This window comes from Narcine bancroftii, chromosome 2 (assembly GCF_036971445.1).
Source record: "Narcine bancroftii isolate sNarBan1 chromosome 2, sNarBan1.hap1, whole genome shotgun sequence".
NCBI classification, from domain to species: Eukaryota; Metazoa; Chordata; class Chondrichthyes; order Torpediniformes; family Narcinidae; genus Narcine; species Narcine bancroftii.
The window spans coordinates 32,350,201-32,374,787 of record NC_091470.1 but is presented as its reverse complement, the minus strand read 5'-3'; the positions used below and the strand labels follow the sequence as shown (position 1 = coordinate 32,374,787).

The 24,587-nt window shown below is 39.8% G+C and overlaps 1 long non-coding RNA gene across 2 annotated transcripts in view; it reads right to left on the bottom strand.

Annotated features, from left to right (window-relative positions):
- LOC138753325 (uncharacterized) overlaps positions 1-24,587 on the bottom strand; it is a 94,776-nt gene that overhangs the window by 17,609 nt on the left and 52,580 nt on the right. Inside the window, exon 3 of one of the 2 annotated variants that reach the window (XR_011351105.1) lies at positions 19,435-19,641. This is a non-coding gene — a long non-coding RNA (uncharacterized lncRNA). Of the gene's footprint in view, positions 1-19,397; positions 19,642-24,587 lie in introns of those variants that run through there. The other variant, XR_011351104.1, reaches the window with a different exon arrangement.

Sequence of the window (24,587 nt, the reverse complement as noted above, 5' to 3'; positions counted from 1 at the left end):
ATTCACCAGAGGTAGTGGGCACTGAATGTCTCCCATTGCACTGGAGGCCCAAGAGATTGCAGATGCTGGAAGCTGGAGCAAAAAAGAATCTGCTGGAGGAACTTGGCGGGTCAGGCAGCATCTGTTGAGATAAAAGACAATGTTCCAAGTTAAGAATCTGCATCAGGACTGAAAGTGCAGAGGAATGATAACCAGTATAAAGAACTGAGAGGAAGGTGTGAGTTGGATTGGTTGGTGATAGGTGGAGGGACATGCAGCTGTAGAATCAGGACTTGGCGAACCATGTGTCCATCCATTGATCACCTACGAGCCTCATTTTTTGCCTTCCTCTTGCCATTTCATGGCAACCTTTTTACACTCTTAGCCTTGATGCAGAATCTCAATTTGAAGCATTGAGACATACAAACCTGGAGTTTGACAACAGGCCAAATTTTCATTGTCAAATTCTGATGGAATCTGCCTCAGTAGTTTTATTGTAAACAATTCTAAATCCAATAAATCCTAGTTCCTTATCTCTTATTGTTCTCCAGTAATGTGTCACTGTTCATTCAATGAAGATATTCCACATCCATTAGATACCTACATTCTCCATAATTCCCATATATACGTGCAAAAGTCGAATTTTGTAGACCATCTTAATGTTACATTCATGAGGTCAGCTACTTCATGGATACAGCTTTTCAGGACTGAAATTCACACTGGAATTCAAAATACCATATCAGCTGGTCAAATCCAAATGATCACTAAATGAATAAATAAAAAAACATCATGAATTAAAGTAAAAATACAGAATCTGAACGTCAAAACACATGCACTACCATAAGGGAGATCGGGTCTTCTATAAGTATCTGCCCAAGTGCGATGGGTGGAGGTGTTGCCCTCATAATGGAGGGCAGCTGGGGCCAAGGCAAGAGACCACATTTGAGATATTGGGAGCTCCGATGGGTGGGTGGCCAGGGTCGAGGTATGCATCCACATTCAAAGTATTGGGAGCTCCGATCAGTGAAAGGCTGGGGGCCAAGGTGTGAGTCCACGTTTGAAGCATCGGGACCTCCACTGTATAGTGGAGGTGAGAGGTGAGAGTTTGCAACCAAAGCATCGGGACCTCTGGCCTGTGAGTGGCTGGAGCTGAGGTGAAAGACTAGGGGTGACTTTTACATGATGTCGATTTTTTGTGCGACTGCATAAGATTCCTGCTCAAAGAATTCAAATCAGAGAGAAACATGTTTTTCATAATTTCAAGTGTCCGTCTGCAGTGAAGTGCCTTTATAGTCATTTTTGTAATGCTGTAAATGGGACAGAAAGTCAGACTGCTGCACCCAAATTTGTTTGTCCAAAGATGATTTATTCCCTCATATATCTTCATTTAAAAGTCAATCAGAAAACTACATACCACCATCTTGCTATAATTGAGAAAGTCTTTACAACTCTGCGTTGCTTGAAGAATGTTTCATGACTTGAGCAGTATCATGTGGGATTCTGCTACACTGTTAGGATATGTTAGAACAGAGAACAGTAGAACCCAGGATCATGCCCTTTTGTGCCAAATATTATTGGTTGTCCTTCAATTCAAAGAAGACACATTGTTGTACAGTTCATCTGTGGACATGAAGATGACTTTACAGTCACAGTCTGGAAGTGCAAAGTTTAACACAGTGGGGGCGCTGGAAACTGCTGTAGGCTTCATCACACAGGGCTCGCCAATGGGACCTGTCAGCAGCTGCAACTTCTAGTTCTCTGGGCGGGATGCCACAGTAGCGCAGGGTTTCCTTCATAGCGTCTTTATAGTGCTTGGATGGATGACGTTGAGATCTCCTTTCAGTCTTTAGTTCACTGAAGAGCAGCTGGCGAGGCATACAGTGGTCATCCATTCTGATGACGTGTCCCACCCATCGCACTTGGGCTCTGATGATCAGGGACTCGATGCTGGTGGATTTTGCGTGACTCAAGACCTCCAGATTCGAGACACAGTCTTGCCGAAGGGCGCCAAGGATGGAACGGATGGTGCGCATGTGAATTTCTCCAGTTGTTTGATGTGATATTGGTACAGAATCCAGGTCTCGCATCCATATAGGGAAGATGGGATGACCACAGCTCTGTTGACTTGCCAAATGTAACGACAGATTTAACTCTTTCACCATTTGCATTTTAAATCAATACAATCTGTTTCCTGTGTTTAAAACGAATTTAAAAGAATTTGTAATTATATGTTTGTTTTATCTAATTACTGTGATTCATAATTAATTTGCAATTGGATTGGAAATTGCTTTTATTTGTTTGTTTATAAGACATGAGCATTTCTGGAAAATTCAGCTGTTATTGCTCATCTCTAGTTGTGGAGAAATTTTCATTGTTTTTTTCAGAATTTGGATGGAACAATAATGGAGATGAGGTAATATTTCCAAATAAATAGAGCATGCTGCTTCTTTGAAAACTTGAGTTGGTGGCATTGTTTTCAAGACAGGAAAGACCCTGATTTTAGTGAAACATGGAAGTCTGAAAATGCTATGATTGTAGTAAAAAACACTCACAGAAAAACCAGTCTCACAGTGCCTAGAGGTAGTAAAGATATATTACCGACATTTCGGCCCTGAGCCCTTCATCAAGGCCTGAAGCTTCTTGGGTTTGGTTGCATTACACTCTATGGCACTTCTGGCTTAGTGTCTTGACTTTAGTGCTGAGGCAGTATGTCACTTAGCTGGGGCGGCACAGTTGGCATAGTGGTTAGTGCACGCTTATACAGCTCCAGCGATCGGGACCAGGGTTCTAATCTGTAAGGAGTTGTAGTGCACGTTGAAAGATCCAAAGACATCTCACCCAGTGCTTAAAGTCATTCGAGGCTGTAGCTGACTGTGGGTCGGTCGAGGTGTTCCAGCCGTAGCATACGCTCCATCCCTTCAAAATTTTTTTTAGTTAATAAAATTGTAATGCGTGTCAAAAGAACCAAAGACTTGTTGATCCAAACCAAGGCTTTTATTAACTAAAAGACTGAAGCATATCGCAAGTAGGTCGACCAGTCCAGAATGACCTGGTCTGGCTAGGAGCAATCCTTTAAGACCTGCCAGTAGGTGTGGCTACACTCTCAGCCAATCACAGTCATCCTACACTACCATCTGTACATATGTACATATACACATTGGTGATAGAATCTGTACTATCACAAGAGTTGAATACACTCCCCATATCTGTTTGGGCTTTCCCTGGGGGGGTTCTGGTTTCCTCCCACCATTCGAAATGTACTGCGGGTGAATTGGGTTATAAATTGGGTGGCATGGACTTGTGGGTTGAAATGGCCTGTTACCGTGCTGTATGTGTAAATTTTAAAAGAAATTCCAAGACTCTGAACTGATCTTTTAGCAAAAGTATTAATGTGGTTGCTCTAGTTACGATTCTGGTCCGTGGTAACTCTGAAACCCCCCCCAAGTATGGATTGATTAATGAGACTTTGGAGAGATACACGAAAATAATTCCACGGATCAGAGTTTTTAGTGATATTAATACGCAGGAGGAGCTGTGGTTGTTCTTTCAAAGCACATGAGGTCAAGAGGGATCTGTTAGAGATATTGAAATCATGGAAAGTCCAGTTAGAGTAAATAAATTGTCCCTTTAGCAAAATGTTTTAAAACAAATCGGCTTGTATTTTTTTCTCTATTTGTGACAGTTGCAAATCTGAAATTGCTATATTGACACATATGTTTTGGTCTTGTCCATCCTTAAAAATCTTTTGGAAAGAAACTTTTAATATCTTTTCAACTATACTCCAGGTGGAGCTACCACCCAATCCAGTAACAGCTATTTTTGGGGTTATTGACCCAGCCAAAGGGACTTTTTCTGTTCCTGCACCATGGGTTGTGGCCTTCTCTATGTTGTTGGCTAGAAGAGCCACCTTATTCAAATGGAAAGACTCTAGACCTCCAACAGTGTTTCAATGGTTCTCTCATGTCCTGTTTAAATTTAGAAAAAAATTAGATATCATGTATTTGATTCATTGGTGAAATTTGAAGATATGTAGCGACATTTTATGTCTTATTTTCATTTGATGTAAATGTTTTTAATGTGATTAGATGTACTCATTCTTCCAGATACGATATAGTCTTACCTTTGCTTTTTGATTCAAGGTATGAATCAAAAGCTACAAAATATAGGTAACCCTCAGGATAAGCTGCTCAGATGTTTTTTTGGTAGTTTTTTTTTTCTTAGAGTAGGTTAGGTGGTAAAACATACCCAGGTACAATTTAGATTTAAAAAAAATATATTTTTACCCATTGGAGAGGAGGAGCAGGGGGCTGTTTATACCGTTTGTACTTTTATCTTGTATTTTCAGTTTCGTTCTCTTTTCTTCATGATATTTTATTACTTATAAAAACAATTAAAAAAGATTAGAATAAAAAAAACCCTAGAAAACATAAATGAAGAACATTGGCAGAAGAACTAAAATGGTATGAAGAAAGCTTCTAGATTCCTTGTGAGATTCTGCTTCGACCAATCAGAAGGCAGGTTCATTCACAGCATTCAGAAGGAATCTGGGGAGCTACTCAAAAGAGAACAATCGGCAAAACTATGGGCAGAGCTGAGATTGCTCCTACATGGCACTGGTATGGATGATGGAAGTAATGATCTTCTGGTGGGAGGAATATCATAGATGAATTACCTGAAATTAGTTGGGCTGTTGTCACTAACTGGAGGAACTCCTGCAACAAGGTCCTGCGGCTGAGATTATTGACCTCCAGCAACCATTGGACTTCAGTTTTAATGGGGCTCGTTAATGCCACATTCAGGATGTGCCTTAACATCAAGGAGCAGTCACTTCTTCAAAATTCAACTATTTTGGACCCAGACCGTAATGAACTGCCTTGGCAAGATCTAAGCTGCACCAATAGTGAGTTGGGTATTGACAAGTAAGTGCCACTTTATTTCTGTTAATTTTTTTTCCCAGTTTTGTCCATATTTGAATCGAAATTCAGGTGGAAATCCCCTCCTATTAATATGTTCCCTTGCGTATCTGCTATCTTCAAAAAGATATCTTGCATAAACTTTTGATCTTCTTCGTTAGGTGAATATACATTGAGTAGATTCCAAAACTCCGAATATATCTGACACTTTATCATTACATATCTCCCTGCTGGATCTATTATTTCCTCTTCTATTTTAATTGGTACATTTTTACTGATTAATATAGCTACTCCTCTTGCTTTTGAATTATATGACGCTGCTGTTACGTGTCCTACCCAATCTCTCTTTAATTTCTTGTGCTCCAATTCAGTTAAATGTGTTTCTTGCACAAATGCTATATCAATTTTTTCTTTTTTCACTAAATTTAGCAGTTTCTTCCTTTTAATTTGGTTATGTATTCCGTTAATATTTAAAGTCATATAGTTCAGCGTAGCCATTTTATACTTTGTTTATCTTCCCTTTCCGTTTCTCCATCATTACCTTTCCTTCTTATCCATTTCTGCTTTCTTGTTTTGAACACTTTATAAGACAACATTTCTAAAACATCAAACATTTTCCCTATTCTCCTATTTAAAACTTCTTTAACCCTAATCTCTCCTCCCCCTCCTGAGTTGTCCTTTATCCCTTGTCGGACAACCACATCTCCCCTCTCTATTTGGATTTGTGAATTCACTCGCAAACGTCAGCTGATTTTGCAGTGACCGTAACTCCTCCCCACCCAGCCCCCCCCAGAAAAGATTTCAATTTTCATATGTAACAAAGGTCACTCTTTTAATTCCCTCCTTATTCCCTCTATTCCATTTCCCTCCCTTATTAATTCTTGTCTATATTCTATATATTTTCCTCTAAATATGGATACATTCATGTATGCACACTATATATATATACACACATATACCCCTTTACACACATACATATAGATCGTGGTCATTTTTACTCTTATTACATGTCTTCATCTCTCTGCTTGTTTTGTAGTTGTTCTGCAAATTTCCTTGCTTCCTCTGGATCCGAGAATAGTCTGTTTTGTTGCCCTGGAATAATTATTTTAAGTACCGCTGGGTACCTTAACATAAATTTATATCCTTTTTTCCATAAGATCGTTTTCGCTGTATTGAACTCCTTCCTCTTCTTCAGGAGTTCAAAACTCATGTCTGGATAGAAAATTTCCATTTCTTCCTGTAATTCTGGTCTTCCCAGGACCCTGGGGATCCAATCTTTTATAAATTCTCTCATATTCTTGCCTTCTTCATCTTCCTTAAGGCCCACTATCTTTATATTATTTTTTCTATTATAGTTTTCTATTATATCTATCTTCTGAGCTAACAGCTCCTGTGCCTCTTTAGCTTTTTTATTAGATTCTTCTAATTTCTCTTTTAAGTCTTTTACTTCCATATCTACAAATGTTTCTCGTTTTTCCATATTTTCCACTCTTTTTGCCAATTCTGATATGGCCACTTCCATTTTATTCATTCTTTCTTCTGCATTCTTAATTCTTCTTTTTATCTCATTAAATTCTTGTAATTGCCATTCTTTCACTGATTCCATATATTCTTTAAAAAAAGATACATCCATTGTCTTGCTTTTCTCTTCTTCTTCTACTTCTTTCTGTTCTTCTTCTTCTTCTTCCTCTGGGTTGACCATCTGTTGTTTCCTTGTTTTCTTTTTACCCTCTTCTTTCTTGTTGTCGTTATTGTCTGTGTTCTGCACCTGCTGCTGTGCTGCAGGTGTCTCTCTCAGCTGTGGAGATCGACTCCGCAGCTGTTCCCCGCTCCCGTCAGTGTGTTTTTTTTCATGCACATCGCGCATGCGCGGTTGCGCACTTTTACTCGGCTCTGCGAGCCATTTTTGTAGTCCCGAGCCCGGGACCTCCACTGACCTGTGGGAGCGGGCCTCTCTCTCCGCGGCGGGCCTCTTCGGACAGGTAAGGCCTTCACCTTCTTCTTCCGACGTCTTTCCTTCTTCTTTTCTTCCCGTTGTTTTTGGTTTTTCTTTCTTCGCTGCCATTTTCTTCACACTTTTACTTTCACTTTGTTTTGGTTTTTAAGTTTGTGCCTTTGCTTTTTCTCTATCTTTTTTTAACTTTTCTGGAGAGGGCTGGAATTCCCCTACCGGCCACTACTCCATCACGTGACTCCCCCCTAAGTGCCACTTCATTACGTTATCTATGACACTTTTCATAATTCTGTTGATAATTAAAAGTAGACTGATAAAGCAATTTGTTGTGTTGGGTTTTTCTGGTATTTATGGACTGGACATGGCTTTTCTACATTGTTAGATAGAGGCCAGTTTTGTGGTATATTGGATTAGCTTGGCTGAAGACTCCCAGTTCTGGAACATGTCTTCGGCTGCCCTCGAATTGCTCTCAGTCATTTCTTGACAACACAAGGAGTAAATCAAATTATTGTCTTGTGACATGCTCTGCAAATATACAACCCAACTTAATCTATTTGGATTTCTTCTTCGTTTACATTTTCCAGTAATGCTTCTAATTTGAGCAACAGTCTTATAATATATTTTATTGCCATTGATCTTCCACTTCCAAATATGAGCTCATAGCTGGAATATCTACTAAATTCTGAATTACAACTTATGGTCTCCTTTCTTTGACCTCAAAACTGCAAAATAAATAACATCTTTTTAAAAAGTATTTGCAATTCTCTAATTCCTCCTTACTTAATGCATTTGAAGTTTCCTGATACGCTAGTAAAAAAAGCAGAGGATGACAACATAACAATGAGTTTCACTTCATCCATAATGTATTACTGTGCTACTGTGTCCATGAAACTTTTAATCCATTCTATGTAAAGAGCAATTTTCATGCTTGCAGAATAAAATATCCAAGATGGATTGCTTTGAGCAAGGTCAGTCTATTTTTTTTCCCCCTGCAAGTTCTGTGCCTTGTAAGGAAATGTTGCAAACTTGGATTTCATCTTGAAATACTCTGCATTGACTAATAGTACATCTCTGGATCATCCATCTCAAGATCATTACCAGGAACAGAAAAACAACTGGTTTAAAATTCTCACATGTATTTGCAAAACAAAGTCCTGTAATTTCCTCAAAAGTACATGGGAAAGCTGCTTTAAAGGTCAAAATTTTTTTATCAAGTTAAATTCAGCTGTGGTGATTTCACAGCATTTGGGGAAATAATTCAATTGCAGCTTTATACGAAAAGTCTGGCATGGAGCATTTACTTTGCAATTAACTCACATTTGCACATTCCCGTAATTTCTTTTCAGACTTTGGATGCAGCTTTCCATAGGAACACTTGAAGTGTCATTGTGTTCTGATCTTTGGGGACTGGGACACTCCTGCGCAAAATCAGCAAAAATACACCTGATAATTTGTTGTCCACATGGAGCCTGTGTCGAGCCACTGACACTTCATTTACCATGTAGACTGGTTATTCAGTATCTTCACTGGATAAACTCTGCAGATCTGAAATGTGGATCATTGTTAGATCCCTGTTTATTAAATTAAATTTGGACATACAGCACAGTAACAACCCCTTTCAGTCCATGAGTCCTTGCCAACTAATTACACCCAATTGACTTACACCCCCAGTACGTTTTGTATGGGAGGAAACTGGAGCATCTAGAGGAAACCCACACAGACATGGGGAGAACATACAAACTCCTACAGACTATTCCTAATTTGAACCCTAGTCCCTTGCACAATAATAGTGTTGGACTGACCACTACACTAACTGTGCTGCCCTGTGGGATCCCCTGTGTTTCAATAGTCCATCCTGTAGGAGTACATGAGAAGGAGGAAAGCTTTTGAGTGGAGAAAGTTGTAGATGGTTTGGCCAGTGGACAGAGCAATTGCCCATAAAGCTTAATTTGGAGAAGTGTGAGGTAATACATTTGGAGATGTATTACATCAACAAACTTCATTGTATTTTAGCTAAGATATGATTTTTGATGTATTTAGGATATGGATAATTCCAGACCACACAGTGTGTTGTGAGATGGCATCAACTAATATCTTGGTTGAGGAATTCTCCAAATGGATATTGACTATTTCTCTTTAGATTCAGGGCAATATCTGATCAAGGTTCAAGATTCCTTTTATTGCCACATAATAATACATAAAAAATTTAATCTACATGAAGTTCTCACGTGAAATAGTTGCTGGATTTCTTGCATGCTTTTGACACACCATCTGGTCATTTGTCACGAGTTTCTTGATAAACCATGTCTTTCAGATAACCGTAGATATTTTTTTTATTCCACTTGAGCTGCAGATCTTTTTTTAATTCCCTCTAATTCCCTTTATTTCCATTGAACTGCCTTAGATCTGTAATCAATTAGTTCTTGGATCTCCAAGAACTTGTCTAACATGAGCTAACTACACTTGTCTAACATGAGCTAATTACATGTCTGCACGCATAGAGCTAAACTCCCTGGTGTGAAGTTTTGCTTATTCATACCCAAGACAACGCCCTAGGTTTATCTTTGGTGTACTAATGGTGCACTGGACTATCCCACCTGAAGGCGTTGAAGCAAAAGCTTATTTAGTTTTTCCTAAACTATTTTCGACATTTCTTTTTGATTTGATAAATGTTTTCCCATCGTCTCTATCAAGTGGTGCCAGAGCCAGATTTTGTTTTAGAGGGTCTTCCATTTGCTTATTAGAGTCTTGATTTTGCTCCAAGTTTTCATATGTAGCTCTAAATTGATGTGGTGTATTCAACTACAGTCTCCCATTGAACAACTCTACACTGTTGAAGCTGTAATGATCGAAGGCAGGGTCGTAATTCTAAAATAGTTCTGTTTGTATAAAGTTTCTTAAAGTTGATAACATCTGTCAGGAGACAAGATGAAAGAAAATATTGAAACAGAGAGTGGGGATATCAGATCACTTGGGAGTTAATTAATAGTGTAAATGGAAAATATATATTTTTGTATATGTGTAAACGTCATTTAGAATTTATGTGATGGCCCAGTGATTGCTATTCTGTCATTTTCAAATGGCTTTCCCAATAAATACAACTGGTTTAAAATTTTCACATGTATTCTCACCCATTACTCAGGTTGAGGAATGATTTGTGACCCCTGAATAAATGCTCAGGTTTGATAACCTACATTTCCTTATTTTCATGAGCTTGAAAATTCTGATATAATTTGAGTATATGTTACATGTTTTTTTTAGAAACACCACTCTCTACCCTGCATTATTTCCGGCAAAGTGGTAATCGGTCAGATCCATGCCCTTAAGTGATAAAGCTCCTCTTTGGATTTTGACTGCCTGTGACAATATTAGGCTGTAATTCAAAGAGAACACAATTAAGTTGTTAAATCTTCCTATGAGACATTGAGATCTATTCAGGCATGTAATGGAAACCATAGAAAATTCAGTCTTCATATCAAGCTACTGCTTAGGTGAAATTGGAAGAGGGTATCAGTGGAGTGTTATAACCACCCCATGATGGATGATAATCCCTGTCCCACTGCACAAACAAATTAAGTGTCAAAGATTTCTAGAGATTTGAATTTCTCTGAAGGACATTTAAACTGTTATGAGCAAGAATACTACAGGCAGTGTAATGGAGGTACCTTTCGGGGGGTGGGGGGGGGGGGAAATGTTCCTTGATCTTAATATGTCAGAAGCTTTTGTGAATTGTTAATGTTGATTCTCAAAAAAAAAAGGGATTGGTTATAATTATTGATTGTGGAGATCCAGGAGAATCCAGAATCAGAATTTATTGTTGCGAACATGTCACAAAATTCATTGTTCTGTGGCAGTGTCACAGTTGCAAAATTTACTATAAATCGCAATTTTAAAAATTAATTCATTAGTGCAAAAGAAAAGAAAAAATGAGGTAGTGTCTGTGGTTCCTTGTCTATTCGAAGAAGGAAGAAATTTGGGAAACTGGACTCTGTGGGTCCAAGTTAAATGGTTGCCAGCCGTTTTAATCCCTCTCACCATTTCCACGCAGACATGTCTGTCCTTCGTCTCATTCATTGCCAGGGTGAGGCCAAATGTAAACTTGAGAAACAACACCACGTTTCTAACAGCATGAACATTGTTTTTTTTTCTCCCCAATTTAGGTAACTTTCACCTTTTCCTCAGTCCACTGTTTCTCTTCTTCAGCTACTCACATTCTGATTTTTTTTCTCTTTTTGTCTCTCCCATTCTCTATCACCTCTTGCCTTGTCCCAACTCCCCCTCTCACCTTTTTCCCCCTCTCTTTATCTACTTGATGTCCCTCTTTCCTACTTCAGTCTTGATAAAAGGTCCTGACCTGAAACAATTATTCTTTTATATACTGCAATGTCGGAAGGGCGTGGTATCTATGGAGAGGGTGCCGAGGAGATTTACCAGAATGCTGCCTGGATTAGAAAATAAGTCTTGTGGATGCAAGGTTAGCAGAGCTGGGACCTTTCTCTTTGCAGTGAAGAAGGATGAGAGGAGACTTCATAGAGGTCTACAAGATTATGAAAGGCATAGAAAGGGTGGACAGCCAGCACCTTTTTTCCCAGGGCAGGAATACACTAGAGGACATCTGTACAAAGTGAAGGGAGCAAGGTTTGGGGGAAACAAGGGTAAGTTTTTTTTTACACAGAGTGTGGGTGCCTTAAGTGCATTGGTGGTGGTGGCTGATACATTAAGAGCATTTAAGAGACTCTTAAACAGGCACATGGATGGCAGAAAAATAGAGGGTCACTAGGTAGGGAGGGTTTAGTTTTTGCTTTGAAGGAATATATGGGTGGGCACAACTTTGAGGGCCAAAGGGCCTGTATGGTGTTGTAACACATCAGAACACAGAAATGCTGGAGGAACTCAGCTGGTCTAGTATTTATATTTGATGAGACTGGCTGAAATCCTCCAGCATTTCTGTGTTTCGACGACTACCACAGCGTCTGCCAATTTTCGTGTTTCTCTACCTTGACACACCTTTTCTACCCATGGATGTTGTCTGCCCCATTGAGTCCTCACAGCTTCTCTTTGTTCACTCAGACCTGGGAGGTTGGTGTATGACAAGCCTCCCTGTGTATATTAGGCTTAAACATCTAAGGATAGATATGTAGTGATGAATAGGATCTTCAACTATCATAAACTATCATGGTCCAGGATTCATGAACAATCACAAGTAAAACCCGATGAAACAGCGTTCTCTGGTCATAGGTACCAATCACATAGACACAAGACCAGATATAACACACATACAGACAAACAATAAATAAGCAGTTCAAGTATTCATACATACAAATAAATAAATAAATCTTGTTTCCTAAATATAAGAGTCTTGGATGGTTAGAGTGAGCAGTTCCTTTTGGTCGATCAGTATTCTCACTGCCCGTGGGAAAAAGCTGTTTCTCAGCCTGGTGTTCCTAGCTCTGGTACTCCTGTATCTCTTTCCCGATGGGAGCAGCTGAAAGATGCTGTGTGCAGGGTGGAGGGGGTCCTCAATGATTTTGCGCGCCCTCTTCAGACAATGATCCCAGTAGATCATGTCAATGGAGGGGAGGGAGACTCCAGTGGTCCTCTGTTTCACTCATATGGTCCTGTGGATTGACCTCTGATCCATTTCTCTGCAGCAACCGTACCACACTGTGATACAGCTGGCTGGTATGCTCTCGATAGACCTCCTGTAGAAGGTTGACTAATGGTACCTGATGGCCTTGCCTACTTCAGTGTTCTCAGGAAGTGCAGTCGATGCTGCACCTTCCTGACAATTGAGGAGATATTGTGTGTCCACAATAGATCATTAGGTAAGAGATCTCCAAGAAACTTGGTGTTCTCTTCTCTCTCCACGACAGAGTTATTGATGTGTAGTGGAGGTTGGTAGAACTCACCGTTCATCCTGAGGAAACATCCCCACATCAACCTAGTGCAAGAAACCTCATCTTCTCTGATGGTTTCTAGATGCAATTAAGAATGGATGACAGTCAAATGTATAATTTTGCAGTCAGAAATCAGAAAGCAGTTACTTTTTGGAGACAGGAAGTATGCACAGTAGAATTATGGCCATTTACTTGGATGACATGCCATAAAACATATAAGATTCATGGTGTTCCACAGAGGAACTAGTTCATGGTTAGCTTACACTCAGGTTAGTTCTATCCCAGGACCACAGAAATGGGTTCAATCTGAAGCTCAGGTACTCTGCGAGCAATGTTCTCACATTCTTCCAGTAACCATGTGGGTTTCCTCTGAGTGCTCCAGTTTCCTCCCTTATTCAAAGATATGTGGGTTGGTAAGCCACTGTAAATTGTCCCTAGCTGAGTGGTAGAATCTGACAGAAATTAAATAGAATTCTACATTTAAATTTTAAATTTAGACATGCATGCAGACAGACAACATGGTAACAGGCCCTTCCAGCCCATGAGCCCGTGCTACCCAATTACACCCAATTAATCTACAACCCTGTTATGTTTTTTGAACAGTGGGAGGAAACCGGAGCACCCGAAGGAAACCCATGTAGACACGGGGAGAATGTATAAATTGACATCGTGGGATTTGAATAGCATTGGGCTGACCACTACCATGAGGCAGGGAGAACAAAAAAATGGGGTTAATACAACTCAATGGGCCAAGAGGCCTTTTTCCATGCTGTTTAGCTCTACGGCTCTAATTTCCTTGTATTATAGAGGGAAGGACCAAAACGTGTGCCGCATGATGAATCACAACCAACCATCTCAGAGTTTCCACATTCAAAATTTATTGCATTAACAATGGCAAGTGATGGAAGTCTTGCCAGAATAAACACCAATATCCAGACCATTATGGTGCACCTTAATCAGACATAACTTTGCTCTGAGGACAACCTGTCCTAAAACCAAAGGGAATTGCAATTGGCAGAGACTCGTCTCCAGCCGTCATGATCAGTATCAGTTATGAGTCACTCATTAATCTTGCCAAATTATTTGGACCGGCATTGAAATTAGAAGTTGCAGTATGTGATTGATCAAACTGCTAGAGCAGACATGTCATGCTATTAATGTGGAAAAGTGATTTCCTATAGAAGAGGGTGACTTCTAGATAATATGAATGGAAATGCTCACTAAAGTCAATCTTTGCTCCATGCATTTTATGAGGCTAAATAAGCAGGTCATGATTCTGGAATATTGAGGCAATGGAGGTTAATGTGGAAATTATATTAATTGTTTCTGCTTTAGACTCTTGTAATTTTTTTTATAACAAAATTCCACCAATGCATTTTGCACTGTATTATTTGTTATTTGTTCACGTTTACTATTATCCGATTGTACAACCTGACCAAAGAACGTTCTCTGGTCCTCGGTGCAAAAACATGCAAACGCACATCCAGAAATAACACACATACAGACAAATGATACATATGCAGTATGAATATAGATATGTAAAAATAATAAATATTGTTAAATAAATAGTACAGTCCTGGAGGGAAGTTGATTTAGGTGTTCAGCAATGTCACTACCCGTGGGAAGAAGCTATTTCTCAACCTGGTGGTTCTGGCCCTGGTACTCCTCCATTTCTTTCCCGCAGGTGGTAGAGGGGACGTGAATGATTTTGCATGCCCTCTTCAAACTGCTGTTCTGGTAGATCACAACGAGAGGTTGGGGGGAAGGGTTCCACAGTGACCCCCACTGCCTCTCTTGGACATTGCATTAACATTTAACCTTTCAGTTGTTTTACTCTTAATTCAACCATGCCAATACTTCATTCTTAAATATTTTAACTTATGGCCTTATTTCTGTGCACTTCAATATTAAATTAGATTAGTCTTCTCATTTAATTGATGAAATAGTTTTGCAATTCTGTTTTGCAATGCTGCCTATAAAATGGTGAAAAATAGGTTATTGTGTAGCAGAGATAATTTATGAGTTTACAAAAATGTGACTTGCAATGCATTATAAATATCCTCAGTAACATCCAGTAAACATGCATTTGTCTTTCTCTGAAATCACAATAAATATCTCAACCTTGAATAATTTGCATACATTAATTCTCGTGGGTGTGATATTGCACCATGGATTTGTGACCATCATCAGACTGATATTTTTTCACTCATGACTATTATGTAGTCAAACAACAATACTGTCACTGATATTGTCACTAGAATAAATAACCATTTTCCTGCTCAGAAATGAAAATCTTTCTTTTGCTATTTAGATACCCAAGCTCAATAATATCCCAGAGATTTAGCAAATGTTCTGTAATGAATATCAGCACTCCTTAACAACAGAACCAGAAATCCTGTCTATTTATATTAGCTTTAATACATTAGTACCTGCTGTTCAACATCACTTATGCAATAAAAATGATCGACAATTCTAATGACTTTAGAGGGTTTTGTTTTCCATCACTTCACAGAGGGACTATCTTTCACAAGGACCTCTTCTACTTTGAAGATTTCACTGTAAAACCACAATTTAGTATATTTGGAATGTTAATGATGTTTTGTTTCTGAAGAGATTATTAAATGACTGCTTTGTTTTCTTCTGGTGGAACAACAGTTTACGAGAGGCCTTTTTGTCAGTGATTGTGGGCACTTGTCACGTGCAGAAAGTAGTCTTCATTTTAACAAACAATGCCCAGTTCACAGATTAAATGTCATTCTGGAGTCAAACCAGCAGAAAATAACTGTCCCACTTTTCAGGGATTGTTACATGAATATGTTTAAAGTTAAAGCTAATTACTAGTTGTAAATATCTGTCAGTGATAGTATTAGGAAAGTTTCATGAACTGTGCCAACTGAGTCTGTGAATCCCTTGAAACCTTGTCTCTCATCTAATGGATTTTTTCAGCTCTCTACGTAATAAGAGCTTTCATGGCACACAATCAAAACAGTGATATTCTCTGTACTTACACTTCAAAAATACATAAGTAGCAGAAATAGGAGTCGTAATTGCAGCACAAATTAGGCAGCCATGGCTCATGAATTATCCATCGAATAATTACTACTGTTCCCATTGTTCCTGCACATCAGCCCTGTGTAAAATACTGCAAACGGCTGAGTGAATCATAGGGTAAAACTATTGGGTTGGTTTTCTGGTGACACTCTCCCTTTTCTCGATCACTCTGTTTCCATCTTGGGAGACAAACTTTCTACAGACATTTTCTATTCTCCCATTTACTCCCACAATGACCTTAACTATACCTGTTCACACCCTGTCCCCTGTTAGGATTCTGTTCCTTTCTCTCATTTCCTCTGTCTCTGCCGCATCAGCTCCCAGGATGAGATCTTCCATTCTAGATCATCCAAGATGTCCTCCTGCTTCAAAAATCATAGCTTCTCCTCTATCATCAACTCAACACTTACCTGCATCTCCCCCCAACTCCCTAGCTTCCTCTGACCCTAGATCCAACAAGGACAGGATTTCTCTTGTCCTCACCAACCACCCACTAGTGCCCACATCCGACACATTATCCTCTGCCATTTCCGTCACCTACTCCATGATCTCACCATTACACATCTTACCTTCTCCTCTCCTCTCCATCTTCAGCAAGGACTGCTCCCTCCATGACTCCCTCATCCACTCATCCCTTCTGGCACATTGCCCCCTTGGTCACTGCAATGGCAGGAATTGCTGCACTTGCATCCATACCTCCTCCTTTACCATGCTTGTGACTCTGGGGAGGTCACCTACTGTACGCGGTGCTCTCATTGTGGCCTTCTCTACACTGGAGAAACTGAGCACAGACTGGGAGATTGTTTCACTAAGGACCTCACTTTGTCTGCAGCAATGGCGGGGACCTCCCAGTGGCCAGTCATTTCAATTTCACACCCCACTCTCTTTCCAATATATCTGTCCGTGGCCTCTTGCTGCCAAACGTATTTTTTTTTGTGTAATCTACAGATTTTCTTGCTTCATGTTTTAGTGGCAATATTCTGGGTCAGGATTAATAATCACCTTGAGAAAAATTGATTAAAGTGGGCCAGCAGGGAATGGAGAAAGGCAAAAACTGTTTAACTTGATGCAATGGATAGGGGTTGACATCAATTCTGTCCAGGATTCATTTTGTGCCACATATTCATCATCATCTAGATTTAAATATGGGCGATATAATTGGTATGCTGTGTTGTCCATGAATTTAGTAAGCTTATGGATGATATAAACATTGGAGATGCTGATAGTGAAGACTTGGTAAGATGGGCAGAATAATAGTAGATGGAACTTAACCCTGACAAAAAATGTGAGGTGCTGCATTTTGGGAGAATATACAAGGCTAGGGCACACACAATGAATGGAATGGATTAGGAAGCACTGAGGTGCAGAGGGACCTTGGTATATTCATCAAGGATCCCTGAGGTAGCAGCATAAGGTAGATAAAGGGTTAAAAAGCGATCGTGGATACCTGCTTTCACTAGTCTGTGCTTAGAACATAAGCACAAAGGCTCTGGTATAGGTTTAAAAAAGAATGAACTAGGTCACAGCTGGAATAGAGTGTACAGTTCCTATCGCCACACTCTAGGAACGATGGTGCCTGAAGTACAGTGTTTCAGTTGTAAGAAGTTTATCTCCCTTCGAGAGGAGATGGCTGAGGTACACAGCCCTATCACCAGGAGGCCTCATTTTAGGGTAAGGGGGTCCCTCGAAGGGTTGTTGACAAAGTTGGTGGGGGCTGAAATTCCCAGATCATTTAATATGCATTACTTTGAGCCCTCAAAGTGCTGTGACCTACAAGGTTATGGGCAGAATGCCGGTAAATGGACTTGGCATCATGGTGGACTAGAGGACCTGTTTTCTGTACTGTTTGACTCTAGATGACGTACGTCATTCTGAGCTTAGTCAACACAGTACAGGAACAGGAAAGTCATCGTCAGTGGCGTCTCTAGGTAAAATAACACCCCCCCCCATTAAAAAAACGCACATAATGTTGACAGTTGGGTGATTTTCACGCACAATTGGGCTGGTGCTAACCGCTACACCAACATATCCTTGTAAATTTCATATGTTACATTGTAATTTATTAGAAGTGAGCCAGTGGATTAACTCCCACCTGTGCCCCTAGGCTGAGCTTTAAAAAGGGAAAGCCCCCCCCCCTCCTCTCGCTCTCCCCTCCTCTCCCCCTACTCCCCCCCACCCCCGGCTCCCGTATCACTAACAGAACCCTCGATTGCGAACCACGCCACACCACGTTGAGGTTTATTATTCCCAGTCGCCAAGATGTGGGATGCTCCAGGCTCCAGCCCGCGTTGAAGCGACCCAAGCCTTGTGTTTATTACCCACCATTCCCGGTTGGAAGCTGCAGCCTCCGCAGGAGGACCCACGACTTCTGAGCTCTTGATAACTTTTTGTCGGTCGACTCAGAATGTCCCAGGTCGGCACCTCACTGGGCTGCTCCGGCATCTCATTGGGCTGCTTTGGCCTTCAGGGTCACTCGGGCACCTCGCCGCTGTGGCTGCTCGATGCGGGATCAATAGGCGAAATGGCTGCCTTCCTTACCCATAATCCCCCATGCAGCTGAAACTGTGCTATATTTCCCTGGTGCTGGCACTGGGCCACAAGTTACAAAATGCAAAGGAAGAGAATTAATAGTGACATGAAGAAAAACCTTTTTGCCCAGTGTGTGATTGGAATCTGCAGGTTTGGTGGAGACAGATTCCATTTTAGTCTTCAAGAGGGAACCAGAGACGTAAATGGTTGGGGACGATCCAGAGAAGATGCCAAGGATTGAAACTAGAAAATTACTGGCACAGACAAGGTGGGCCAAATGGCTCCTCCTGTTTTGTAACTATTCTATGTTTCAATAATTCTAACTGCAGTCTTTTTGCCTTTGTAGTATTTAAATTCTTCCCTTTTTTAAATCATTACAAAAACTGAACTGGCTGTAAATAAGCATGACGGCCATGCAGATAAAATGTCTGTGTAACAGTGTAGAAGGGCTCAATTTCTGCTATGCTGGCAGTACTTCTCTAGCACTATGTATTGTACTTCCTTTTCCCATCTTTTATGATGTTTTAATCTATAAATTAATCTTCTTCTCTTACTTTAATTTCCAGAAGACAGATGCCTGAACAAATTCTGAACAGACAAGGTAAAGAGTCAAGGAGCACATTGGTTAGCAAACAAACTGTGAAGCAGAAAAGAGGAAAGAAAGGATTAAATATTGGCAAAAAGGCATTTTGTGACTATCAAGGCTAAATATCTGTTAGGATGTGAAATTTGTTGGCAAAAAGGCTGTAGCTATGTCTTGGATGATGTGACTATCAAGGCTAAATATCTGTGAAATTTGTGTGATTCACTTGGGTGGAAGGTGGAGCAAACCCAATCCGCTGGAAGGACTCAATGGGTCAAGCAGCATCAGTGGGAGAAAAGGAACAGTTGACACTTTGGGTCAGAACTCTCAAGCCATTCCAACTCAAAACATTTTCCAGCAACTGCAGTCTCTTGTACATTATGCTAAGCACGTGAAGGCTAGCTAAATGAAATGATGTTATGACAGAGCCCTGAATGACAAGAGTTGATGGTAGGGGCCAGATGGAGTGGTAAATGAGCCTCGTGCCGACGTGGTAGGAAGTGGTATTTAATGAAACATTCACTGAACCTGATCATTCTTGTGATGACATTTAACTTCTCATCCAGGTCCTTGGAGCTACACTCTTGGCCACAAGTCTTCCAGTTAAGTGTTCCCATTACCTTCACACTGTGCATCTGGAGAATTTCCAAACAGAACAGTATGTTTCTCATCCGTTCCACCTCCTCCCTGTGATCTGTAGGGCAACACTTGAAATTCTTGACATCTCTGCTGAATCTGTGAAAAAGATGATGAATCATGCTTAATCGAACCAAACCCTTTTGATTCTGAGTGTCACCGTGTATACAACTCATAATGCATGTCTCACAGAAATGTTTCTAAACTTCACTAACACTATTATTTTCCCAGAGGATTCAACAGATATGGTGCTAACCTATTGTTCAGATAGAAACCTGTAGATTGGAGAGTGGAAAATATAACCCTACCATTTTAAAACAAAACAATCACCAGATGGGAAAATGCTGACGTTTCTATTAATGGAGACTATAACTTTGAAAATCTGGTGCTATCTGTAAGGAGTTTGTACGGTCTCCCCGTGTCAGCGTGGGTATTCTCTGAGCCCTCCGGTTTTATCCCACCTTTCAAAATGTATGGGGGTTGTAGGTTAATTGGGGTATTTAGGTTGCACCAGCTCATGGGCCAGAAGGGCCTGCTACCGAGCTGTATGTCTAAATTAAAAAAAAAATTAAAATATCAGTACGATTAAACAAAGTCAACATCCTACTGAATGGCAGCACAGGCAGGAAGGGCCAAATTTGTACTTCTTATTTTTCTGCACCATGGATTCGCTGGGACAGTGTATTGATTGATGGGATAGTGAGGAGACATCGAATATGGACTTTATAATTGGAATCACTCGACCTATCGAGGAGGCAGAGTTAAAATGGGGTTCCACTTTACTTATTCTTGTTACTGGAATGGAAATTACATCATATAATATATTTTAAATTAAAAAAAAATAAATTTAGGGATATATGAGCCCATGCCGCCCTAATACCCCAATTAACCTACAACCCCTGTATGTTTTTGAAGGGTGCCCAGACGCAGAGAGAGCGTTCAAACTCCTTACAGACAGCGCCAGTTTTGAACCTGGTTGCTCGCACTGTAACAGTGTTGCACTAACCGTGCCACCCTTCTTCTTGTTATTTGAATGCATTCAGAATATGCCTGACAATGTAGTATTTGCTAAGCAGAAAGTCATTTGAGCCAGCAAAGATGTGAATAACGGGAATTTAAAATGTGTTTGAGTCCATCTCCCAGAAATGGATTATCACCACCCAACACCACGGCACCTTCTCGCAAAAAAATAAATTGGACTAAGCCTTTAAAAACATGGAATGATACATGCCCACAATTCAGCTTTGCTTGAAATCGTAACATCATGAATCTATCATGTTCAGAGTTGGAATGAAGCACAAACAACTCCAAGCAGATGGTTGTCATTTGGATCAAATAAACCAGTTCAATCATTTTGAGAGTAGCTTATTAAATCAGTGATGCCTTTCTAGATCTCATCTCAACTGTCTTTGTAAACAAAACTACTAATTTACACAGCTTTACTTGACTGATTATTTTCCTTTTATTATCTTATGAGAAGCGTAAGGAAATACATATTAAACAGCTCCCTAAATTAGACAGGAGCACGTGGAAAATTAATCATGTGAAATCATATTTTTGTTTGCAGAGTCATTGAAATTTAATCGAAATGAAAAATCAGTCCAATTTTCTGCATGGGTCCACCGTGCCTGTGATGCACTAATGCATTGAGAAGACTGGTTTTGCACAATGGGAGCTAATTGAATGACATACATTTTTGGCCTCTATGCCCTGTATCATCATTCACACATGGCCCATGCTTTCATGGGATACTCAAGAGTTTCAAGTATCTTTCAACCCCACTTCAGTGATGCTGAAAACTCAATCCTCGAAGAAGGGCTCTGGCCCAAATTGGTAATATATCTTTACCTCCTGTGGACGCTGCGAGACCAGCTGAGTTCCTCCAGCATTTCTGTGTGTTTTTACTAAAATCACAGCGTCGGCAGATTTTTTTGATTCACTCTTAAAACAACCTGCCGGATTAGGTTCCAATTTGAAACTGAGGATTCACCTCAAAATGGTTCTGATGATTAATACTCGTATCTGTCTGTCTTAAACCTCCACGTACCACTATCCCTTGTAGCAACACCCATGCTTCCTCAGCTGAAGTCAAGGGAGAACTATCTGATCTGCCGACCTAAGCAGAACCCAACATTATCTATACCCATCTACTGACCTAATATGACCTCCATGAGTCTCCTTTTGTGTCCTGGCAGCTCCCATAATGAGCAATCATGACACCCCCCCACCTCCAATACCGAACTACTCATTGGTCTCCAGCAGATCTTTATCTTAACATCCACTCCCCCCTCTTCTTACTAGTTCTGGATCCCATTGTGATTGGTAATCCTGGATCTTCACAAGGGGAATAGACAGAGTAGATGTGAATAGGCTCTTCCCCTTGAGGGTAGGTGAGATTGGAATGAGGGGTTATAAGTTAAGGGTTGGGGGCAAAAGTTTAGAAGTAACATGAGGGGAATCTTCTTCAGTCAAAGAGTAGTGGCTGAGTGGAATGACTTTCCGGAAGAGGTGGTGGCAGCAGGGTCAATTTTGTCATTTAAGAGAAGGTTGAATGAGTGCATGGATGTGAGGGGATTGGAGGATTATGGACAGGGAGCAGGTAGGTGGAGCTAGTGAAGCTTTCTTAAATTGGTGTGGACTAGAGGGGCCGAGATGGCCTGTTTTCGTACTGTAATTGTTATATGGTTAAATGGTTTAGACATACTCCTGTTCCAGGACTTACCTCATTTGCTATGCAGTGGTGAAATGCAAAGGAAAAGGCCTTTTACCTGATTTGTTCAACAGCAGGCAATTCCTTGGGCATTGCATTTTTCTGAGCTTGGTTCACTTGAACAAAGTTCATTTGACTTTTAAAAAATATTTTATTTACATTTTTTTGACCATACATGCAGCCAAATACAAAATTAAAGAGTTCATGAACAAAAATAATTTTAGAATGATTGTTATAATCACCACCCCAACCCTCACCCACCCAAGAGAGACTGCCAAAAAAATATGTAGTTAGGAAGAAACATAACTAAAAATTTACACCTGAGATTTGTAAATATGGACACCAGACTTGTAAAAATATTCCCTACTTTATTTCTTAAGTTATAGGTAATCTTCTCAAGTGGAATACAGCTATGCATCTCCGCATTCCAACGTGCCATACCTAGATGTGAATCAGACTTCCAAGCCGCCTTCTTCTTCCTGGACACCTCATCCTGGCCAGCAAAGTTTTTCTTCCGCCACCTCCATCTCCGGGCCCACTTCCATAACCATGACTCTTCACGCTCCCCCCCTACTTTCTCCCACTTCATGCCTTCTTCCTCCACCTGGACACTTTGTCCTGGCCAGCAAAACCCCAGTCAAGACTTCCAAGTAACTGCTATATATTTTCTGGCCACTGCCAATGCAATTTTAACAAATTCTATTTGATATTTGGATCATTTCAATTCAGGTCTTATCCCTATAATTTTCCCCAATAAAAATAATTCTGGGTTTTATGGAAATTGAATTCCTTTTATCCACTCTAAGAAATTTCCTAAATTTATCCAAAAGGTTCTCACTTTAGAACATGACCAAGTTGAATGTAGGAAGGTTCCTAGCTCCTCGCCACACCTAAAATGTCAGTCGGATAGGTCTGATTTTAATTTAGTTAATTTCTGTGGTGTGAGATATAGTTGATGCAAAAAAATTATATTGTACTAATCTATATCTTACATTTATTGTGTTAGTTACACAATCCCGAGATAATTCAGACCAGGTTTACTCATCGATTCTTACTTTGAAGTCTGATTCCCACCTCTCTCTGGACTTATGAACCCCTGTTTGAGCGTTCCCACTTGAAATAAGAGATACATTGCTGAAGTAAATTCCTTTGTATATCCTTTTTGAATCAGTGTCTCCACATCACTACAGTTTGGTTAAAAACATTGTTGGGCCCAGTTTCCCCCTTAGAAATACTCTTATTTGAAAATAGCAAAAAATTGTATTATTAAGAGTTCCATACTTACTTTTTAATTGTTCAAATGACATAAATTGCCTCCACCCCTAACAATATTCAATGTATCTGATCTCTTTACGAGACCAAATTTCAAAAATTTGTCAAATTTGTTTTGGGAGATAAGCTCCCCACACCCCTTGTTCTAATATCACTATTTATTTTATAACAAGTATTGATTAAATGTTTTAGCAAAGGAGTTTCTTTCTCACCAGTTTCACATCTCACTTTTATATAAAATTCTCTGCTATTCTCTCTCCTATTTTATCCAGTTCTATTTTCACCCATGCAGGTTTATCTCCTTCCTCAAAAAAGAAAGTAAGAAATCTCATCTGAGCTGCTCCATAATATTTTTTAAAATTAGGGAATTGTAAACTTCCTAATTCATATTTCCATGTTAATTTTTCTATGGAGACCCTTGACATCTTACCCTTTCTAAGAAATTTTCTGACATATTTATTCAGCTTCTGAAAGAACCTCTGAGGTAATGGTATGGGCAGTTTTTGAAAGAGATATTTTACTCTTGAAAATACATTCATTTCAATATAATTGTCTCTTCCCACTAATGTTATAAATAGGGGAGTCCATCTACTCAGATCTTCATCAATCTTTTTAAGTGAGATCAATAATTCAATTTGTATAATTTTTAAAAGTTATTATCTTAGTAAGTTAACGGTTGGTTGGTACAGGGTCACACACAGGTCACAGCACATTTATAAAGAACCATTGTTTTCAGAGAAGTTTGTTCATTCATGGAGTCAACGTGTCTGGGACAGATAGAGCTAATTGACTTCAAATGGATCTTAATTATTCAAGAACTGCTGAGGAAGCCATCTGCTTTTAATCAAAGATGAGGTTGTTATGGATATCAAATGGTTTTGAAAAAGTAACAGAATTTTGGTAGAAATAAAACTGATGGTCATGTGGTTTCCAAGAATTGGGACTCACCTCAGTGATGGTGTAACAGCTACATGATTTGGAAAAATATATTACTGAATTCAAACATTCTGTTTTCCATTTGGAACAGTTCAGCTTGGAGTTCACAGAAGTCAAAACCCTGTGA